Source organism: Carcharodon carcharias, chromosome 12 (genome assembly GCF_017639515.1).
Source record: "Carcharodon carcharias isolate sCarCar2 chromosome 12, sCarCar2.pri, whole genome shotgun sequence".
NCBI classification, from domain to species: domain Eukaryota; kingdom Metazoa; phylum Chordata; class Chondrichthyes; order Lamniformes; family Lamnidae; genus Carcharodon; species Carcharodon carcharias.
The window spans coordinates 35,954,585-35,973,665 of NC_054478.1; the positions used below are offsets into that span (position 1 = coordinate 35,954,585).

Consider the following 19,081-nt stretch of genomic DNA (forward strand, 5'->3'; position numbering starts at 1 on the left):
GAGTGAACCCTCTCTGAAATGTTTCTCATGCATTTATATCCTTTCTTAAATAAGGAGCCAAAACTGTACACAGTACTCTAGATGTGGTTTCACCAGCACCCTGTACAACTGTGGCAAAACATCCTTACTTCTACATTCCATAAGGTTGCCACCACAATACTAGGAGGATCTTGGCTTTAATTTAGGGAATTATGCTCCAAATCAGTTCTTTGTGGAGTTAATAAAATATTTTAGTATTCTTAGTGTTGACAAGTTACTTCAAATGTATTAATATACAGAATGGAATAGGTGGAAGTACTGATGATATGTTCACTGGTGGAATGTTGGTTTCTCAAGGACCATCGTTGATCTCTGTTGGTGTGTTCTCTTAAAAAAAAGCACAGATAAAGTTTGCCAAGTAAAAATGTGACAGCTCTGCAACAAATTGAAAGTGCATCAATGAAATTACAGCCATTTCTGAGGCTCCAAGAAATATTATTGATGGTGCAGCTTCAAGTAGATTCTGCAGAATGTTTGCTCAAAGTGTAAATTATAGCAGAGCAGTTTCCATGAGTCAGGCTCAGAGAGCGTGGACCCAGTTTATCTTTCCACAATTAGCATTAATAGGTTAGTAATGGCCTCAAAATAGGGCCTGTTGACAGTGACACTCCAGCCACTGCCATCACTAAAGGAGGAAAAGGAGGTTTCCTGAGGGAGTCCAGTGCACCTACATGTTTCAGACAACTGGCATTTTTACTATGAAAATCTGAGTCTTACCACAGAGTTAGAATCCTGATTACAATTTTCCTGGTTGGAGCATGAATTTTGTCATGCTTAAAGGGACCACTGCTGGTTGATCCAAAGACAGCCCCAAAACCGTTTGCAAGTTATATTTTTCAGGATTCTCTATCCCAGAGAGCTGTGGGTGCTCCGTCCTCTGGTATTTTCAATACTGAGATTGATAGATTTTTGGGCACTAAGGCAATCAAGGGTCTGTTATTGTTGTCTTTGGCATGGCACATGGCAGTTGTGGTCCTCATGGACTTACAGATAAGGCAGGAGGCGATACTGTTAGCAGATTCTAATTTTATTGAACATAATGCTAACTATTTACAAGTCTCTGCACAAGGCTCTACATTGAACTCTCTCTCCATGTGCTGTTATCATGTGACCCTACATCCCTGATGATGTAGACTAATTATTTACATATTTAACATTAACCCTTTATACTACATAGGGATCGGGGCATAGGGCAGAAAACTGAAGTTGAGGTAGATGATCAACTACAATCTTATTAAATGAGGCCATATGGCCTTCTCCTGCTCCTATTTCTCATGTTTTTATATTCTTATTTCTCTCACAAAACATATAGAGTGGGTGTCCTACCAATCTATAAATATCATTAAAGTATGATTTTATTGTCCATTTTACCATCCTGTGACTGTGGATGTCTTAATTCTTTGTTCTGGTTGCTTTTCCAATACTTTCAAGCTAATCTGCTGATGTTTTCTTGGCCACAAGACTCTGGAGAGACCATTGGAGATTCTCCCACTAGTGTCAAACTGGGTAATCTTCAAAGCTTCTGTTTCCTCATAACATTTAAACGGAGATTAGGCCTCATCCGCATACCACATGGTAAATGGTGTTAGTTTTTTTGCTTTGCTTACAGCACAGGCCTAGCTAGCTATCATTTACTTCAGCTATCTCTTAGTGAGCTGCGAACCATATGAGGTTCAAACTGCAGCTAACTGTCTCAGGAAACACCCAGATACATTGAAACCAGGGAATTTCCCTGAGCACCACTCAACTCCAGAACATTGTAGCCTGCTCTGGGATGTCCTCAAACCAACCTTTAGGTTAATTATCCCTCATTAAGTTTCTTTCTTGATCTGATTAAGCAAGTAGGGTTCAGTGAATGCTTTTAAACAAATATAATGCTAATTCCCAAAATAAAAGCATTTTTATGGAACGCCCTTGTTCTTGAAAGCAGTGCAGACATCACTAAGGAAGCCCACATGCTTACCTGTCTAGCTGTTAAGCTCTGGCCTCAACCTCTTGGGTGCAATAGGCTCTAAGCTTGCTTTAATTGCATTTATCCCATTTTCTACAGTTTAACTTTAATTCCTAAAACTGAAAATTATATACTAAAACACATGAACAATGAATGAACCAACTGAAACAATGGGTAGAATACAGTAAAAAATCCATTATTAAATGTCTGCATTTATTGGGGTGGGGGGAATGCTGCTGGTTTGCTGAGCCTAGGCTGCATTCACTCCAGTATTGATACTGGAGTGTATTCAATTTATTTATTTGAAATGCACTTGCATCAGCCAGCTCTTGATAATTTAGATTTTAATTGTTGCAAAATCCTTGCTATACTATATACTCTTACTTCATAGAAGCAAAGAATTAAAGAAGTTAGTAAATTATAGAATAGCAAAAATAGAATTCTTATGATGATTTAGACATTTAGAAGCTGAAATAATTACAGACTTATTGGTTTTGCTTCATCAATTCCATTCTTTTACATGAAACTGGTCGGGTAAGCTTGAGTAATATGTCTACATGAATAACCTAATAAACATCAACCAACATATATTCAGAAGAGGGAGTTCCTACTGACTGACCACCTTAACTTGTTGGAGAAAGTAACAGTACAAGTGGAATATGCAGTGCCCAACAACTTGGTGGGCCTAGACTTTCAAAAAACATTTAATAAAACTATTAGTTAAACTCAAAGCTGTAGGAATCCAAGGTAAATACTGGAAATAAAATTGTCTCTCCCTCTCCCTCTCTCTCGTCAATGAGTCACATCTGAGTCTGATGATTATTGAAATCAAATCTGTCCTACAACATATGTTGTACATCGTTCACAATTTTAAGAATATTTAGACCATTTCTTGAATATCGCTGTTCAGATTTTTTCTTAAGTGCTTCTGAAGTCAGTTGATACCCAACAGAAAAGCACTTTTGTGCTAAAGGAAATGTTCTGGCTTAAAATGATTTATATTTTTTACGAATGAGCAACAGGAAGGAAATGATATACCACTATGGGTTAGACATTTATAATTGTAAGAAAGTAGTGGTGAGAGTGGGATTTGGACGTGGTATGATCTTTAATGGCAGAATAAATGCTTAGATTAATATTTTGCTTTGGAACATATCTTCGTTTATAAAGTATGTGAACAACTATTTCCATGATTAATACTTGATTTCTATTACAAGTGCTGGCACAAATTATCTTTGCAATGTTAAACCATAAAAATTCTGAATAATGAATTACATTCAGCCTTAGCTTGCTTGTAATTTAAAATTAGTGTAAAAATACCTGATCAACCAGCTCTTAAATTGATTTACATTTTTATGTTATTCAAATGAAACTGCTTAACTCCCAAACTCTCTTGATTTAGGTACTGTCAGCTTGGACAGATTAAGAAAGTTAACTCATGGCTAAATGATTGTTGTGGAAAGGGGAATTCCATTTTATGGATCACTGGTACCTACCTGTACTGGAACAAGAAGGAACAGTAGTCCTGGGATGGGTTTCATCAGAACTGGGCTGGGATCAAGGGCCTAGCTGAAATGAAAAATAAATCTATAAGATAGGACTAAACCAATAAAGGAAAAGAGGGCTCAGACAGAAATAAAAATAAGATCAAAATTTTAAAAAGGGATGAGAACAAGGTCCAGGCCATCAAGGTCCAAGATAAAGGCAATATGGACAAAAGTGCAGCAAGCAATAAAAATAATAGTGTGATGTTAAAAGGTGTGTTTAAAAACATTAGGAGGTACGGACAGGGCATGGTCTACAGTCCAATTCAAAGCTCTCTACACTAATGAATGTAGCGTACAAAATGAAATAAATGAATTAGAAATGCAAGTTCATCTTACAGGGTATGACACTGACCAACACGGATTCCTGGCTACAAGCTGGGCATAACTGTAACATAAATATTCCAGGTTATAAGGAAAATTTGGGAATGGGGGGTAGCAATATGTACAAGGGACAGCATTGCAGCATTAAAGGGGATATCAGTATGGACGAGCAGATAGTAGAAATGCTTTGAGTAGACTTGTAGACTTGAAGTGCTATTTGATAGCACTGTCAATGGGACCTTCCATCACTTTGCCTTTGGTCGAGAGTAGACCGATGGGATGATAATTGGATAGATTTGATTTGTCCTGCTATTTTTGTGGACAGGACATAGTGTTAGACTTCTTGTGGCCAGTTGGCAAAGGAGGAGACCTGTAGTCAATCTTTACTTAGTTTTAGATTTATTCACAAAGTGCGACATCATAAATGTATAGCTCCTAACTCCCAACCCACCCCCACGTGTCAATATGTGCCCGAATTATTATCTAATTAGTGATCCCATCTGTAGACACTTTGCCCAGTTATGTGTTAATTGCATAAATTAAGGCTATTTTCCACATCATCAGGTGGATGCCAGTGTTGTAGCTGTACTGGAACAGCATGACCAAGGGTATAGCTAGCTCTGGAGCACAAGCCTTCAGTCCTACTGCTGGGATGTTGTCAGGGCCCATAGTCTTTTCTATATCCAGTACTATCAGCCATCTCTTATTTCATAGAGTGAATTGAATGGGCTAAAGATGGCATCTGTGATATTGGGGACCTCGGAGGTCGAGATGGATCACCCACTTGGCACTTCTAGCTGAATTGAAGATGGTTGCAAATGCTTCAGCTTTGTTTTTTGCACTGATGTGCTGGGCTTCCTCATCGTTGGGGATATTTGTGAAGCTCCCTCCTCCTGTTAATTGTTTAATTATCCACTACCATTCACAATTGGATGTGGCAGGGCTGCAGAGCTTTGATCTGATCCATTGGTTATGGGAATGCATGATTCTATCTATTGCATGCCTACTCAGCCCCTCAAGCCTGCTCCGCCATTTAATAAGATCAGTGGTGATTTGATTGTAACCTCAACTTCACATTCCCATCCAGCCCCATAACCTTTCACCCCCTTGCTTATCTACCACTGCCTTAAAACTAACTAAGACTGTTTCCACTGCCTTTTGAGGAAGAGAGTTCCAAAGATTTACTACCCTCTGAGAAAAAAAAATTGCCCTCATCCATCTTAAATGAGCATCCCCTTAAATTTAAACAATGACCCCTAGTTCTAGATTCTCCCATGAGAGAAAACATCCTTTCCACATCTGCCCAGTCAAGACCCCTCCGGATCTTATGTTTCAATCAAGCCACCTCTTATTTTTCTAAACTCTGTCGATACAAGCTTAGCCTATCTAACCTTTCCTCATAAGACAAAACACCCATTCCCAGTATTAGTCTAGTTAATCATCTCTGAACTGCTTCCAATGCATTTACATCCTTCCTTAAATAAGGAGAGTAAGTTTGCAGACGACACTAAGGTTGGAGGAGTTGCAGATGGTGAAGAGGATTGTCAAAGGATACAATGGGATATAGATCAGTTGGAGACTTGGGTGGAGAAATGGCATATGGAGTTTAATCCAGACAAATGCATTTGGAAGGTCTAATACAGGCAGGATTTATACAGTAAATGGCAGAAACCTTAAGTGCATTGACGGGCAGAGGGATCTATGTGTTAATACACAGGTCACTGAAAGTGGCAACGCAGGTGGATAAGGTAATCAGGAAGGCATATGGCATGCTTGCCTTCATTGGCTGGGGTATTGAGTATAAAAGCTGGGAAGTCATGCTGCAGCTGTATAGAACCTTGGTTAGGCCACACTTGGAATATTGCATGTAATTCTGGTCATCACATAACCGTTGGCGTTGGAGAGGGTGCAGAGGAGGTTTACCAGGTTGCTGCCTGGTCTGAAGGTTATTAGCTATGAGGAGAGGTTGGAGAAACTCGGATTGTTCTCACTAGAGCGATGGAGATTGAGGAGCGACTTGAGAGAAGTTTACAAAATTATGAGTGGCATGGACAGAGTAGATAGTCAGAAGCTTTTTCCCAGGTGGAAGAATCAATTACTAGGGGACATAGATTTAAGGTGAGAGGAGAAAACTATAGAGGAGATGTGCGAGGCAAGTTTTTACGCAGAGGGTAGTGATTGTCTGGAATTCGCTGCCAGAGGAGGTGGTGGAAGCAGGTACGATAGTGGTGTTTAAGAGGCAGCTTGACAAGTACATGAATAGGATGGGAATAGAGGGATACGGACCCCGGAAGTGCAAAATGTTTTAGTTGATGGGCAATATGATCTGCGCAGGCTTGGAGGGCTGAAGGGCCTGTTCCTGTGCTGTACTTTTCTTTGTTCTTTGTTCTTTTAAAAGCCCAGAATAACCTGTTGTGCATTTCTTGGCACAATACTCCTATCAAGTAACAGATCATCTCGATTTACCTTGAGGAATGCCACAGGAGATCTGCCAATGCCAAAAAAGTTATATTTGGGCTGTGTCGGATCCCAGCACAATAACAAACAATTCTGGTCTCAAGAGCCCTTCAGTCTACACAGTATTATGTTTAAGTACCAGAAGTATACATAGTGAAATAATAGCTGCATTAGAGTACATTCTAAACATAATCTCATGATTTATGACCAACAGCAGCACTCCTTGATAGCACAACTGTTTTGTATTGCACCCATCCTAGTTGATACTTCTGAGAACTTACATTACAAAATAAGGCACATGGAGCTGGAGACGGAACGGTTGAGTGGCATCATTACAAGATGGGTAATAAAGTTAGGACATTGCTGCTGAAGAAGACGGTCATTTTGTGGCTTTCCTTTACACATTTTATATACTTCATCACCCCCTCCCCCAACACACACTAGGCAATGAAATGGCCAAAAGAAAAGGAATATGCTTCCAGGTTTTTATTTCACTAACAGGTGTATGCAGTCATTCATTAATCCACAGTATGACCAGAATATAAATTCCAACCAGGAACATTACTGAGACTGGTTATCCGATGTGATGCAGGTCCGATCTAATCTCTGAATCAGTTCACTGCATACACACAATGCAAGCCCCTATTAAGGCTTCAAGTGTTAAGCATTAAGTAATCAGAGTCTAGGGCAGAAGGTTTCAGCAACATCATTACACGAGGGTAAGAAATGAGGGTCAGAGTATTTAGAAGCCAATGTTGCGTGCACTATGCCCCCAAATGGAGATCCAACTATCAGATCGTTTTTGGATTTTTTTTTCCCTTAAATAAAGTGCTTTGTGCAAAGCTGACAAAAAACATACCTCACTCAATTCTGTTACTGCTAGAGCAAATAGAGCAAACACAAAAGGCTCAAGTATCACTGCTGGAATTCCACTGCCAGAAATAAGCATTATTGCCTCTGGTGGCACCTTTATAGCCATTGTAAGATTCCCAAGGTAGCATTCACTATTGGACTACAGAGCACAAATTAGCATACAAGATATATACTTTAAGTGAAGTGCCCTCCAAAATAAATGTCAATGCCACATGGATCTCCATGCACCATATACTTCTGCACAGAGATTGGTACAGGACCTTGATTACTTAAGCTCCATCTGAGTGTGCACGCTTCAATGTGATCTTTATTAAACAATGCACAATAAACCTCTATTGGTTACAAGGAGATAAAGCCATGAATGAGGGCCAACTCAATGAGGGAGAAAAGGACAAAGCCAATGTAGATGTAGGCATAGATTTTAGTAGACTTAACAATGCCCAATACTGGAGGGAAACACTAGTCACCTTCAGTAAGTAGGACTGATAGTTACAGCCTTTCACTACCAGAACAAACTAGGCTATTCATGGTATGCACACCTGATGCAAGGATTAAACTGTACTGTAAAAGAACCTTTTTCTAAACGGGTGAATATGATTCAACAACACAGCTGGATTTACAGCAAAAGTATAATTCCATTATATTTAGCCAAATTGCCAAATTTAAACCAAGGGGTTTCATTGTGCTGAAGTGCACCTTAGGAAGAGATTTTACTTAGCTGAGGTAAATCCCAAGGAATTATTTTTGGAAGGGCGACTTCAATACCAATTTACTCTGTGGGCTCCTGTATTTAACCATTTTGATCAAACACTGGGATTAAAAATACATTGGCAATCCCTTTTTCTCATCCCCTTTCCAGAAACTGGTAATGCTGGTTGAGTTATGGTTCCATCAGTATTTGTTGCCCTTTCATGTGCGAGTCACAGCATGGAGAAATTACACCATAGGAGGCATCACAGCCAACTTTAAACCCATCTTTCACCAATGCCCACCCACAATTACTTGCAGGGAGGGTGGCAAGATAATAATCAGGAGCAGGAACACAAAGATTTTTCTCTCCCAACTCAGAGGCACTCAGACCACAGAGATAAAAACAAAAAACTGCGGATGCTGGAAATCCAAAACAAAAAATAAAAAATACCTGGAAAAACTCAGCAGGTCTGGCAGCATCGGCGGAGAAGAGTACAGTTGATGTTTCGAGTCCTCTTGACCCTTCAATAGAACTAAGTAAAAATAGGAGAGGGGTGAAATATAAGCTGGTTTAAGGGGGGGAGAGAGAGAAGGGAGGGGGGTTGTTAGGACAAGCAAGCAGTGATAGTTGGAGATAACCAAAAGATGTCACAGACAAAAGAACAAAGAGGTGTTGAAGGTGGTGATATTATCTAAAAGAATGTGCTAATTAAGAATGGATAGCAGGACAAGTAAGGTACAGATAGCTCTAGTGGGGGTGGGGTGAAATAAGACTAAAAGGGCATAAAAGGTATAGATAAATGATCGGTGGAATACATGAAAAATAATGGAAATAGGTAGGAAAAGAAAAATCTATATAAATTATTGGAAAAAAACAAAAAGGAGGGGAAAGAAACGGAAAGGGGGAGGGGATGGAGGAGGGAGTTTAAGATCTAAAGTTGTTGAACTCAATATTCAATCCAGAAGGCTGTAAAGTGCCTAGTCGGAAGATGGAAACTGGAGGAACAGCACCTCATCTTCCGACTAGGCACTTTACAGCCTTCTGGATTGAATATTGAGTTCAACAACTTTAGATCTTAAACTCCCTCCTCCATCCCCACCCCCTTTCCGTTTCTTCCCCCTCCTTTTTGTTTTTTTCCAATAATTTATATAGATTTTTCTTTTCCCACCTATTTCCATTATTTTTCATGTATTCCACCGATCATTTATCTATACCTCTTATGCCCTTTTAGTCTTATTTCACCCCACCCCCACCAGAGATATCTGTACCTTACTTGTCCTGCTATCCATTCTTAATTAGCACATTCTTTTAGATAATATCACCACCTTCAACACCTCTTTGTTCTTTTGTCTGTGACATCTTTTGGTTATCTCCTCCTATCACTGCTTGCTTGTCTCAACAACCACCCCCCCCCACTCCCCCCCAAACCAGCTTATATTTCACCCCTCTCCTATTTTACTTAGTCCTGTTGAAGGGTCATGAGGACTCGAAACGTCAACTGTACTCTTCTCCGCCGATGCCGCCAGACCTGCTGAGTTTTTCCAGGTATTTTTTATTTTTTGTTCACTCAGACCACATATCACTGTCCTTAGTTCAGCCCAGGGATTGAACCTGGAATCTTCCATGTGCTTGTGTGGCCTTGTTCACTGCATGCTCACCAAGCATTTGAAGTTCATCTTAGCAATGATCTATTTTAACATAAAGACAATTGAAGGAACTTTAAAAAAAATGGCTTGCAATTGGCCTTCACATTGGGCTCATTCAGCATTTTGATAAAGAAATATTCCATGAAACTGTTCCAAGGTGTCAAATTTAAACTCAGCTGCTGTCCTCATTTTTCATCATGCTATATCTAAATATAAATGAGGGAAAAACAGATTGTTTAAAATTACTGCACTTTAGTCATTGAATTAACAGGTCCTCCTCATTTGATCAGCATGATGAAAAAATTTTAACTAAGTTTAAATTTTACACCTCTGAACAGTTTCATGGAATATTTCTTTATCAAAATGCTGAATGAAACCAATGTGCAGACCAGATGCAACATTTTTTTAAGCTCCTTCAATTGCATCTACAGAGTATTTATGTTAAACTGGATTAATTCTATTGATATTATTGCTGAGATGCACTCCCAATGCTTGGTGAGGATACAGTGAGCAAGGCTATACATGCACACAGGAGATTCCAGGTTCAACCCCTGGCCTGTACTAAGGACAGTGGTAAGGACACTATATGTGGCCTGAGTGCCTCTGAGTTGGGGAGAGAAAAATCTTTCAGGGTTCTTGATCCTGATTATTATCCTAAGTAGATAAAGTATGACAAGGCCTTGGAAAGATTTAAACATAAGCTTCAGAATTTTAAGTTTCATGTACTATGGAACTGGAAGCTAATGGAGATCAGCATTGAGCAAGAGGGACCTGCTGTGAGATTGCATTTGAGCAGCACAGCCCTTGGTGGCACTGAATGCAAATGTGGGGTGAGATTCCATAGGTACACCTATGGAGTTGCTGGAGGGGTTATCATCAATGTACCTATGGAAGCTTACCCCATATTTGCATTCAGCGCCAGCAAGGTTTAGCTCATAAATGACTAAGAGGACCAAGGATGGATCCCTGGGGATGAATAGGCAGTGATTTGGGAGGGGAAGAGATGTCATTGCTAAGAGCAGATAGGTAAAAGTGCGGCAAGCAATGCAATCCTACAGAGCTGAAAATCAAAGAAGAACCATTGGGTGTGGTTGATCGCTGCAAAATGATCAAGGAAGATATTGAATAATAATGCACTAAGGTCACAGTCACAGAAAATGTTGTTCATTCCTTTGGTTAGGGCCACTTTGGTGGAGTGAAAGAAATGCAATGGAATGCAGGAGAGAGGGGCACCACTCTGATAGGCAACACATATTCAAATACCATGAACAGGAAAGGGCGGTCGGAGGTGAGTTACTCACTGGGAAGGACAGAAGGATTTTAAACTATGTGTATATTTTTGAGGAAAAGAATGACAACAGCAGTTTTCAAAGGGAGAGGAGCAATGGCAAATGAGAGGGAACCATTTATGTTATCTAACATAGAGGTCAATAAGGTAAATTAGTCAGTTAGGAGTTACAGGTTTATCTGAATTGCATAACTGAGGAGATTGAAACAAACCACAACAGTGTGCTCCTACAGTTGAGGAACCAGACATATCTTTGCATCTTAGTAGGGGAGTTCTGCCAGTGTTGAAGCAATATTTATCCCTCAACCAATGAACTAAACCAGATTTTATGGTCATTTGACTCATTGCTATTTGTTTCCTGCATTAGAACAGTTATTATAGATGGCTATAAAAGCTTTAGGATGTTCTAAGCTCACGAAAGGCACTATATCATTGCAAGTCCTTTCTTTCTATAGTTATGGTGGGCCATTGCAGCACATCGGCAGAGTGAATATTTTGAAGCGTGTTGGTATATGTGCTACTCACTGATCTGGAAATTGGAATGCAACAGATACCTGTGGAAACAGCCAGCAACCAATGCCTTCAGGAAAGCAAAAGGAATGGGGTGGCAAGCAATGGGAAAGGGGAGAAAAATGACAAGCAAAAAAAATGTTGACATGTTGCCAGCAGATTGCCATGGGCTGCTTAGTCTGGTGCTTAGATTGTGAAGTTTTTCACCATATCATGTTCACTAGAAACTTAATGTGCCATGCACGTTCCATGCATTCCTACTATGTGAAATTGCTGCTCCAAGCAGAACCTGAGTGCGTGTTGTTCTCAATTATTCATCTTTTAAATGCTCAGAGCACTCAATAATCCACTGGCAAAATAAGCCTAAAGAGACAGAAGTGCCTTTTGCATCTGTAATCTTTTTTGTCTAAAATCCCATTACATGCTTTCTGTAACTTTAAGTGAACATAGGATTAAATGGCCTTTGCTACCAAGATTTATCTTAAGGTTGTAGAATAGCCCTGATCCAATTATGATTGTCCCAGGTGAGGTACTCGTGTGCTTATCCAGATCCTACTGCAGTTGAATTCTAAGTAGATATGTAACAATCTATGGACTGCCACCTCGAAGTGGAGGAGAGGCTTGTGCACTTAAGAGTGATGCTGTTAGGAGCTCCTTGCTCCTGGTAGGGTCACCCATTGCGACAAGGTTGGGGTGTGGTGCCAAACAAAGTACAGTCCAAAAAGTGCTCAACAGCAGGACAGGCGAAGGAAGACTGTGCATGTCACCAGCTGCAAAGGCAGGAGAAAACTGCAGCAGCAAGGTGGTCCCAGTTATTGTGGTTTGACAAGTCGCTGAAATCTGATTACTGACCCGTCAAGATCATGTGGACAATGACAGTGCCCAAGGTCCCCATATTAAACGAAGTCACAAGCAAACTTCTACCAGGGTCCATTTGCAAAGTCCTGTGGCGATGGAGGATTGCTGACTGGGGCAGGGCTGGGATACTGAGTACTTAGTTAAGAATCTGCATGCAGATGACAGATTTATGAAGACTGTTGGACATCTGTGTTGGGACAGAGGTATCTTTGGGCAGCAACATCTGTGACTGAGCAGTTCCCTTCAGGATATCCTCTGTTCATCCTAAATGGAGGGGGGCTAGAAAGGGTGCCCTAAAAATAGGCTGTCCCACAAGGGAACCACACTCTTTGGGATCACTGCCTTTTTTGGTCAAAGGAAGAAAACTCTAAATTTTCCAACTTGGAATGTTAGAATAATCATGGATAATCTCAAGGTTGACCGTCTGGAAAGAACAACTGCAATTGTATCACCTTAGCTATCAAGACTTCAAATTGCCATCACCATCCTCAGTGAAATTTGACTTCTCCGGGTGAAGGAAGAAGCAGGGGTACACCTTATAATGGAAAGGCTGACAGAGACTCTGGTTGGTTTTGCCATCTGGAATAAAATCTTGGATGCGCTGCAAGAGCTCCCCATATGCATAACTGAAAGCCTCATGACACTTCACCTACAGCTCAGCCATAATCAATATGCCACTGTCATCAGAACTATGCCCCAATAATTGACCCTTTATTATTTGTTCATTCATGCGATGTGGGCACCACTTGCTAGGCCAACATTTATTCCCCATCCCTAATTGACATTGTGAAGGTGGTGGTGAGCTGCCTTCTTGAACCGCTGCAGTCCATGTGGTGTAGGTACATCCACAGTGCTGTTAGGGAGGGAGTTCCAGGATTTTGACCCAGCGACACTGAAGGAATGGTGATATATTTCCAAGTCACGATGATGAGTGGCTTGGAGGGGAACTGCCAGGTGGTGGTGCTCCTTTGTATCTGCTGCCCTTGTCCTTCTAGATGGTAGCAGGTGTGGGTTTCGAAGGTGCTGTTCCTCCAATGAAGATGCTAAGGAAGTGTTCTATTCTGACCTTGATGAAGTCCTCACTGTCATCTCAAAAGAAGAAAAAAATCATCCTTCTGTGGGACTTTAAAGTCAGGGTTGGCCGTGATTCTGATGTCTGGAGCTGAACTATTGAGATAAACTGGGTGGAAAAAGCAAATGCAAATGGTGTCCTCCTGCTGACAAAGTGTGCTTAGCATGGCCTCATTATAACAAACACCCTCTTCTGCCAGAATGATAAATACAAAACCACATGGAGACATCCTAGATCAAAACACTGGCACCTCCTGAATTTTGTCATGTTTGGGTCAAAGAAGTGATGCCTGTATCACTTGATCCACATCGGGGACTGATGGACAGATCATAAGCTTGTTTGATCAGTGATGAGCATTAAGACATCACAAAATCCAAAAATCCAAGAGGAAGAAGTTCAATGTCTCAGTCTAAAGCAGTCTGATCGAAGAGAGGAATTCCAACTGCAGCTCATGACCAATTTGGAAAAGCTTCACACATCCAACTCAGTTCCAGAACACTGGGAACAAATGAAGTCAGTTATACTAGACTCCTGTGCCCAGACCATTGGGTTTAAGTATCGTCTGCACCAGAACTGGTTTGACAAAAATGATGCTGAAATATGTGACCTCTTAAAAGAAAAACAAGCAGCCCTCATTACCTGGAAGAACAGCCCAAAGACGCAAATCAAGAAGGCAGCATTCCAACAGCTCAAGGCTGATGCCAAAGACAAATGCAGAGGATAAAGGTCATGTGGTGGGAAGGGAAAGCCCAAGAGATTCAACAATCTGTTGACCATCATAACATGAAAAGCTTTTTTGAAGCCACCATCTATAGACCAGCTCAAATGGACAGGATGGTGTTTCTCTTCTTAAGGATGACAATACCAACCATCAATGCTGGAAAGAATATTTTGAACAACTCCTCAAACGGGAATCCACAGTGACAGCTGATACTCTCTAGGCTATCCCATAGTACACTTTGATGGAATCCATGGGTGAACCATCATCGATGGGAGAGCTGCAACAAGCAGTCAAATGGATGAGAAAGAACAAAGCCTGTGGCCCTGATGGTATTTCAACTGAGGTCTTCAAAGCTGGCAGATTTATTCTCACAGCAAGATTCCTTGCATTTATTCTATGGATTTGGAAGGAAAAAGAAAACCTCCCCACCCGACTTCAGGAATGTGATAATAGTATCGATCTTCAAAAAGGAGATAAATCATGCTGTGCAGTCTATTGAGGTATTTTCCTCTCGCCCATAGCTAGGAAAATCCTGACACACATTCTCCTGAATCTCCTACTTTCTGAGGCTGAGGAAATCCTCCCAGAGACACAATGTGGCTTTGAAACTTTCAGAGGAACCTCCGACATGGTCTTTGTTGCCAGGCAAATCCAAGAACTCTTCACTGCATTCATCAACCTGACCAAAGCATTTGACTCAGTAAGTCGACAGGCTCTGATAATTGTGCTCCAAAGATTTGGATGAAACTTCACAATCCTGCAATTGCTTCAAAATGTTATGATTACAACTGTTCACATGGGAGATCTGAAACAGAAACTTTCAAGATCCAGACTGGGGTCGAGCAAGACTGTACCATAGCCACCATGCTATTTACAATCTACCTGACAGTGACTATCCACCTCAAAGATCAACTGCCCGCTAGGTGTCAGTATTAAATACTGTCTAGATGGAAAACTCTAACCACAGTCACCTCCATGCCAAAATTAAACTGACCACAATAGACTTTTATGATGCATGGTTTGCAGATGGCTGTGGGGTCGTTGCCCACTCTGCCAGATTTGCAAGCCACTTTCTGCATACAAGAAATTTGTCCTGTCCTTGAATGTTGCCAAAACAAAACTCATATCAACCCACCGCTGATCGACCAAATATTTCCGCCTCCCATGTGTGTTGTAGGAGTGGTTCTAGAATATGTTGAGTCTTTCCGATACTTTGGCAGCCAACTCTTTCAAAAGGTCACTGCTGATGAGGGGATCCAACACCGGATCAGCTGTGCCAGCTCATCCTTCTACAAACTACGGCAGGGAGTGTCTGACCACAGAGACCTTTGCAAGTCAACAAGTCCTAGTGCAGAGAGCAGTTGTCGCCACCATTCTACTGTTCAGCAGTGAGATTGTGTATCAGTGACACATAGGAACACTAGAGAAGATCCATCAACAATGCCTCCTCCACATCCTCCAGATTCAATGAGGGCAGAACAAATGCTAGTATCCTTCCTGAAGCCAGCTCCATAATCTTTCAGGCAAAACTCCCACAAAATCAATGACGGACTAGACATTGTGTTCAGATGGCCGAAAACTAAGTCCCACCAGGTCCTGTTTTCTCAATTCTCAAATGGCCAGTCTTCCAGGGAAGGACAAAGGAAACACTTCAAAGACACTCTGAAACTCTCCTTGAAGCACAGCAGCATGGACTTTAATGACTGGGAGGAGCTTGCTACCAATTGTTCAAAATGATGACAACATGTCCATTAAGCTGATGAGGCAGTGTGGCAGCAGAGCAGGGAAGAAAAGGAAGCAAATCCTGCACTCCGCATCCTACTACCTCATGGAACCTCCCGCTCAAAGATCGGCAGGTCGAGAATCAGCCTTTTAAGTCACATAAAGGCCCATGACAGAAACACGCGACCCTGAGTAGATGCCATCCTTGAATCGAGGGATGGCGAACTACAGCATATGTAACATGTTACTCCTCTTAAGTAATTGAGCAGATTGCGATTAATAAAGCCCTTTCACTAGTTGTTTGTGAAACACATTAAAGTGGGAGCAAACCATTGGCCTGGCATAGCAATAGGAATAGATCATTCAGCCGCTCAAGTCAGTTCACTATTCAATTAGATATGATTGATCTGTACCTCAACTCCAACTCCATTTATCTAAAAGCAAAATACTGCAGACCCTGGAAATCTAAATTAAAATCAGAAAATGATGGCAATACTCAGCAGGTCTAGCAGTATCTGTTGTTACGATGCAGCAGCTGAGGCACCAGGCAGATCAAATCCACGAGGGAAACTTGATTATGCTAAAACAATGGTTTTGCAATTTGTATTTATTTTGAGATGCATGCCCTAAATTCAGAAGTAATAAGTCCCCTAAGACTCTGGAGATTTTTAAAAACTACATTAAAATATTTATTAAAAGAAAAGATTTCAAGCACATACATAGGTCTACAAATTACTACTTTAGGAGCTCCTAAAATCCACAATTAACCTGGCTTACAATTACACCCCCGTGTGTAAATTCCATTGTCCATATGTCTCTTGAACTTTACTTTTTTCATACTATAAATCTTTTCATGTTGTCACAATATATTGTTAATAACCCTCGAGAAAAATAAATGCATTCCTCAGCTTACTTGAAAACTAAATCCCCTTCATCTGTCTACAAATGCAAATTCCCTTTACACCTTACATGCTAAGACCATAAACATGTTTACTCATTAACATATTAAGACACTTCTACATCTTACTTCTTTTGATACTTCACCTTGCAGTCTGCTTGGTACAAGATGTAATTACATCACACACACAGACGGAACAATACAAACCCCATAAACCTACTTTACACTAAACCAGAAAAATGTTATGAAAATTATTATACCTCATGACACTGTGAGGGCAGAAACAGAGTTAACATTTCAGGTTGCAACGTTTTATCAGAACTTGGAAAAGTTAGAAATGACTCTGACATGTCCTCCTCTTTGCTCAACCAAGGATTCCCCACTCCCCACCACTGTGGTTGACAGGGCCCTCCACTATGTCTGGCCTATTTCCCACACTTCTGCTCTCATCCTTTCCCCTCCCTTCCAGACCACAGTAGGGTTCCCCTTCTCCTCACCTTTCACCTCACCAGCTTCTGTATTCAATGGATCCTAAAAACATAAGAACATAATAGGAGCAGGGGTAGGCCATTCAACCCTTCAAACCCACTCCGCCATTCAATGGGATCATGGTTGATCTTCTACATCGACACCATTTTCCCGCATTATCCCCATACCCGATCTCAGTCTTGGACATTTTCAATGACTAAGCTTCTACAACTCTCTGGGGCAGAGAATGTCAAAGATTCACCATTCTCTGAGTGAAGAGATTCCTCCTCATCTCAGTCCTAAATGGCCTGTCACTTATTCTGAGACTGTGTTCTAGACCCCCTGAGCCAGGGGAAACAGCCTTCTTGCATCTACCTTGTTGAGCTCTATAAGAATTTTGTATGTTTGAATGAGATTGCCTCTCATTCTTTTAAACTCCAGGGAATAAAGGCCCAGTCTATTTAATTGTTCCTCATAGGGTACTCCCTCCATCTCAGGAATTACATTGCAGTCCTTCTATGCAAGTATTCCTTTCCTGAGATAAAGAGACTGAAACTGCACTTAATACTCCAGATGCAGTCTCACCAATGCAGAAATTCACCAAGGCTCCTTCGACAGCACTTTCCAAACCCATGACCACTACAATCTAGAAGGACAAGGGCAGCAGATATATGGGAACACCACCACCTGCAAGTTCCCCTCCAAGCCACTCACCATCCTAACTTGGCAATATATCACCGTTCCTTCACTGTCGCTGGGTCAAGATCCTGGAACTCCCTTCTGAACAGCACTGTGGGTACATCTATACCACATGGACTGCAACGGTTCAAGAAGGCAGCTCACAACCACCTTCTCAAGGGCAACTAGGGATGGGCAATAAATGCTGGCCCAGCCAGTGAAGCCCACATCACGTGAATGAATTTTTAAAAAAACTCCTGTGCTCAAATCCTCTTGCAATAAAGGCCATATTTGCCTTCTTAATTGTTTGCCGTACCTGCATGTTAGCTTTCAGCGTCTATTGAACAAGGACACCCAATTCCCTTTGAAATTCAACACTTCCCAGCCTCTGTCCATTTAAAAAATGCTCTGTATTTCTGTTTGTCCTACCAAAGTGGTAAACACACATTTTTCCACATTGTATTCCATTTGCCAAATTTTTGTCCACTAACCAAGACTCTCCAAATCTCCTTGAAGTGTCTTTGCATCCTCCTCATAAATCTCACTTCCACCTAGTTTTGTGTCATCAGCAAACTTGTAAATATTACCTCTAATACCCCACATCCAGATTATTGATATAGATTGTGAATAGCTGGGGTCCAAGCACTAATCCTTGCAGTACAATCACAGTCTGCCAAGCTGAAAATGACCCATTTATTCCTATTCTGTTTTCTGTCCGTTAACCAGTTCTCAATCCAATATAGCCTCCAATTCCATCTGCTCTAATTTTGTTTACTAAACTCATTTGTGGGACCTTATCAAAAGCTTTCTGAAAATCTAAATATACCACAGCCACTGGTACTCCAAACAGTTTCTTAAACATGATTTCTCTTTTATAATCCAAGTTGACTCTGCCATATCTTACCATTATTTTCTAAGTGTCCTGTTGTCACATTCTTTATTATAGACCCTAGCACTTTCCCTATTACTGGTCTAAGGCTAATAGGGCCTATAGTTCCCCATTTCTCTCTCCCTCCTTTCTTAAATAGTGGGGTTGCATTTGCCACCTTTCAATCTGCAGGGACCATTCCAGAGTCTATAGAAGTTTGAAAGATGACCACCAATGCATCTACTACCTCCGCAGCCACCTCTTTCACCACTCTTGGATGTAGATAATCAGGTCCAGGGGATTTAGTTACTTCCCATTAATTTCCCTAGGACTTTTTTTTACTAATATTAATATCTTGCAGCTCTTAGTTTACACTAGTCCCTTGATTCGCCATCATTTCTGGGAAGTTTTAGTATTTTCCTCTGTGAAGACAGGGGCAACATATGTTAATAGCTTCTCCGCCATTTCCTTAT

At 41.0% G+C, this 19,081-nt stretch overlaps 1 protein-coding gene across 4 annotated transcripts in view; it reads right to left on the reverse strand.

The window, feature by feature from the left end:
• Positions 1-19,081, reverse strand: part of lypd6b (LY6/PLAUR domain containing 6B) — a 187,709-nt gene that overhangs the window by 103,890 nt on the left and 64,738 nt on the right. Inside the window, exon 2 of one of the 4 annotated variants that reach the window (XM_041200055.1) lies at positions 3,487-3,559. The exons of the other annotated variants lie outside the window; for them this stretch is intronic. The gene's annotated coding sequence lies outside the window, so the exon portion shown is untranslated. The remainder of the gene's footprint in view (positions 1-3,486; positions 3,560-19,081) is intronic. 4 annotated transcript variants of the gene reach the window in all.